Source organism: Lactuca virosa, chromosome 8, assembly GCF_052849685.1.
Source record: "Lactuca virosa cultivar CGN04683 chromosome 8, Lactuca_virosa_CGN04683_v6, whole genome shotgun sequence".
In the NCBI taxonomy this organism is placed as follows: Eukaryota; Viridiplantae; Streptophyta; class Magnoliopsida; order Asterales; family Asteraceae; genus Lactuca; species Lactuca virosa.
Window position 1 is genome coordinate 4894970 of NC_136433.1, and position 5408 is coordinate 4900377.

Below are 5408 nucleotides of genomic sequence, written 5' to 3' on the forward strand. Positions count from 1 at the left end.
GATATTGTTCGTCAAGAAGAAGGATGGTTCACACCGGATGTACATTGATTACCAGGAGTTGAACAAGTTAACGGTGAAGAACTATTATCCCCTTCTGCGGATTGATGACCTCTTTGATTAGTTTCAGGGTGCATCTTGGTTCTCCAAGATAAATCTGAGGTCTGGGTATCATCAGCTGAGAGTGAGAGAGGAGGACATGGAGAAGACCGCGTTCTGGACTCGTTATGGGCATTACGAGTTCGTGGTGATGCCATTTGGGCTCACCAATGTGTCTGCTGTCTTCATGGATTTGATGATCCGGGTATGCAGGCCGATGCTCGACCGATTTGTCATTATGTTTATTGATGATATCTTGGTGTATTCCAAGACCAGAGAGCACATGATGAGCACCTTCGAGAGCTTCTGGGGGTTTTGAGGAGGGAACAACTTTATGCTAAGTTCTCAAAGTGTGAGTTTTGGTTACGAGAGGTCCAGTTCCTTGGGCACTTCGTTAACTAGGATGGGATTTTGGTTGATCCGGCCAAGATCGAGGCGGTGATGTAGTGGGAGGTTCTGAAATCTCACTCAGAGATTTGGAGTTTCTTGGGTTTGGCAGGGTACTATCGGAGATTTATTCAGGACTTGTCCAAGATTGCGGTACCCCTCACTCGTCTGACGAGGAAGGGGCGGATTTCTGATGGGTCCCTGAGCAGCAGTCGGCGTTTGAGACTCTTCGGCAGAGGTTATGTGAGGCCCCGGTATTGACCCTGTTGGGTTTTGAGCATTCTAACACTCCTATGGTGTACATGCAACCCTATAAACCTTGGATCTATGTTTTCTCTATTATACATGCAAATATTAACTATTCCAAGGTTTCATCCTAACTAGCATATTATGAAGCACCTATACTACAAAGTTCTAGTTAGATGACATACCTTTTGATGTAGCTTGATGTCTTCAAGCTTTAAGAGCTTAGCCCCAATAGTGTGGAAGCCTCAAATGGAATCACAAATCACCAAAACACCTTGGAAGAACTTGAGAGAATATGTATGCACACTAAAATCGGCCCACTCTTATTTTCACACACTTGTGCCAATTTTGTGAGCCAAGGACCCCTTTATATATTATGGAGGATTAGGGTTACATCCATGTAAACCCTAATACCCATGACCTTTCATTTACATAGGATCCATGGGTTAAAAGCTCCATGGACCATCCATGAAAGCTTAGCCCAACCTAAATAAACTTGGCCCATTCCATATATATAAGAGTCCATATTTAATTAGTTCTTTTTGATCACTTAATTAATTCTAAATTAATTCTTGATCAATACTAATTAAATAATATGATTCCATATTAATATATTATAACTTATAATATATTAATATAAATCATAAATATACTATTCTCAAAAGACTATCCATATAAATTGTGCCGGTGAAGTGCAACCCAAATGGACCATGCCGGGTCGGGTCAAGTACATACCAAATATAGTTATGGACTTAGACATTAATCCATCAGTCTCCCACTTGGATAAGTCTAAAACTATTATTGAGTATGACTTCAAAACCTAACTGGCAATCGTAGCTCTTAAAGCCGCTGTCGAACTCTGACCTTGTCAATGACTTGTCCATTAGATAAGGGGTCATATATTCCTCCATTCTAGATATCATATGGACTGAGACATGGATTATAATCATTCTCTCTGTCCATTTGTTGTTTCCCGATTTTCGATTTATGATGACTGACTGATTGAACAAATCAAATCAGTCCTGGCTTGGCCAAGCACTCACATGTGTCATCGCTAAATCATCGAGGGGCCCACAGATATCGCTTTTATCCCGAAGGTAAAAGGAATGGATAAACTTCGACTCATATGGCTTGTTCTACTACTTGTTGAATCATACACAAAGGCACGTTTTATAACATCGAGTTACCAATGCGTTTTCGTGCAATCAATGTATAACCAACTCATAGTAACAACTCATATCTCTAGGTTTTAAGAATATAAGATATTATCGTCTCATGATCACTCGTGATAAAATCCACGAAGTGATTCAAATGAGCGCGGATTGAATCCAATACTCAGAACTTATGAGCACTCATGAGTGTTGTAACACCACTTTGTCCACCAACTTAGACCTCTACAAACCAACCCATGACAGTCTTGATTCATATCTACTTCCAACATATGACCGACTGTGGATGGTTTGAATAACTTAATCATTCAGGAAGAGCGACTTAGTTATTCTGGAAGTCAAAACATGCAAAGTGAAACACAAGAATAAATGAATCAAATATGGTATCAAACCCTATGAATATAAATAAACCCTTTTATTTATCACCATACTGATTACTCATTATTCATTGTTTCGGTTTTATCAACTTTATACTTAAATTAAAAACACTAGTTGTCCCATGCTCCAAGCATGTACACTATGTTTTTCTTAAACAATATCTTTGCCATACACCAAGTATGCACTCTATGTTTGTCTATGATCCTTACTTTGTGAAATAAACCAATTGAACATAATTTCAATGATTCTAATTTCACACTCCCAAATCCTTATCGAAAAATGTGAGAATTTCAAATTCCTATCATTTATCGAAATCTGTTTAGATTTTAAACTTATATGCACTGACCCTCCAGTAATGAATATGTACAAAGTCACAAAGACTTGTCAACAGTCATTATAAGGTATTCCAATGGAGATCAACTCCATGGAAACTAAGTCTCATATTCAAAGTACATTGCTTTGGACATGCTTCTTGCATTAAGTTTTCTAATCTTACACAGATAACTTCCACCTATGGAGACAACTCCATATTCTCATTTTGACTATCACTTCTGAATAAGAGATGCCTCTTTTCAGAATATGTCAATATGGTCCTTCCAAAATTAGCACTATACTTCCAACTGTCCCTGAGCAACCAATCTTTGGTAAACCTCAGATTGTCCTCGACAATTGCTTAATCATTTTAGTCATATCCAATTCTAGACCTTTTCCCTTCTTAATGCCTCTGGGCATTTGGAAAAATTTAGAAATGACAAATATTATAGCATATGCAATCGATCCTGTACCCAAAGCAAATGGGACACGATTCATGATGTCTCACATAAAGACATGATTCTAGACCAGTCTTTTGCTACAATATTTTTATTTGCCATGTTTTCAAAATTTGACTATGAAGAGGGATGCCGTAATCAAAATCGAATTTTGAGAACGCAATATATAGAATTTCCTTAAGTTGAACCAATCCAACATGAAATTCATATATATATTCTTGACTAAAGATGATTACGGTCTCAATCTAAGCCTTTAGAACTGAAATGAAGTATATCCTCTCCCTTAATTATAGCAAAACAACTTTTTCAATCCCTGCAGCCTCACGAATTGAAACTTTTGTTTTCTATAATTAACATTGCTAACTTGCAACACTAACAATAATTATCATGCTCCCACTAACATGATGATTATTAGCATAACACTTATGCTCCCACTAGCTTTGACATGTACTCAGAAATCAGCTGGACTTCTAGAAATCAATACTTCATTGACTTTCTTACCAAAGTTCAGATTTCTGATACGAGATGCTTTGATAAAACTTTATCAAAATCATACACCTTTCCTTAGATAGCATGCATGTGTGCCTAAACAATTTCAGAACTATGAAAAGGGATGCCGTAATCATAGTCTCAATTGTTTAGACCTTTTGCCATCTGCTTCAAATCTACTTGGTGGAAGTGTTTCCTCACCATCATTTTCATGAATCGGAGAGAAACCTTATGACCCTTAGATTTTATGGTGTATGTGTTCTTATCCATGTGAATCGTCAAAACCATAGTCACAAGACAAGGATAATGACAAATCCAAACTCATATGGACTGAACTTATGCAATCTTAACTTCTTGCCACCTGGCAGTACAGGGCCTGCCATTGCTTCCAAGTTGTTATGCAACCAATTGAGAACTTTCAGAACTCCTATGCAAAGCCAACTTTAACTGGAATGGGCACAGAATATGTCAACACGATAGGTTATAAACCTCAAGTCGTGTGCTAGTGAAGAACCTCAGGTTTTATTCTTGAATAGTTCTTGAAATTCTTTTTAGGATCTTTAAGACTCCCACTATTCTTTGATTCTTAAAACATCAACATGTGACCCAGTCACATCATGTAATGAGGATCTCAGAATAGAACTTAACAGAGTTAGATAATGGGCTCTACCTGATGTAGAGTCAACTTATTGACTTTAACATCCTTAGGTAAATTTGGGAGCTTTGCAATCAACGCCCCTTCCTTTGGCAAAATAAACATATGGACCCTTTGGTAATGGGACTATCTCAGACTTAGCCTTTCTCTTTACCATTTGGTCAACCGGGTTGACTATGGTCAATCCCTTTCCATTGGGAAGAGAATGTTTTTTCTGGATTTCCAGTGTCACCATTGTCACTGTCCATAAAGTTTTTGGGAAGTTGATCTTCTAATCAAATTTGCTTTACTATCGTTCCAAATCATTGCTGATTCAGCAGCACCAAGCAAATAGATATGATCATTAAGGTTCATGTCATAGTCTGTTTCATAGTAGTCCCAAAGGAACTCACTATGTGACTTAGAAAGTGATTGAACATCCAACTTTCTCAAGACTTTGACACCCAACTCTCCCGGCTTGTCAATATGTGACTTCATCTCTAAGATGTGATCACACATAGACCTTGCTTGCCATTAGGGATTGAGTGACCTTGAACTTGTGGGTTAGGGAGAATAATTGGAGGAGGTGGAGGAAGAGAAGTATGACTTCCATGAGCCAAACTCGGGAAGTCATATTCATTAGGAAAGCTTGGTTTGGGAAGATCATTGTTGTCTAAACCAGACATCAACAATTGGAGAAATTCACGTAAAGTTGATTTAAGTCCTTAATATAACACCTAATATGATATATTAAGGCTAGGACCCAACAAACTATTTTATAACTTGGAAGAGGGATGCCGTAATCCAAGCTATAAAATATTTGAAGGTAGGTGAATGACGATTCACCAATTTCCACCAAGATAAACGAAATGTATTGTTAGGTTTTAATTGGTTTTGAAACTCCTAGATTCTTTTGAGATTCATTGAACTTTTCAATGGCATGTTTCAATCTCGAGTGTGCCCTTCAGGTTTTGTGACTGGGATGCTGAGGATCACAAAACAAGGTGTGAAGTAACCATGCAAATATACTTGGTACCCTTAATATTTACCCCTCAATCGATGTGTCGGTTAACCACACACGCTCCAACGATACTATGATAAACATTAAGTTACCCTTTGCCTACCTTGTTAAGTCCAGGTTAGTGTGCCGGTTAACCACACACGCTCCACTAACAGCTTAAACAAAGTGCAAAGTGTAATTTCATGGATTAGCACCTTATTCACATTTTCCTAAGTAAC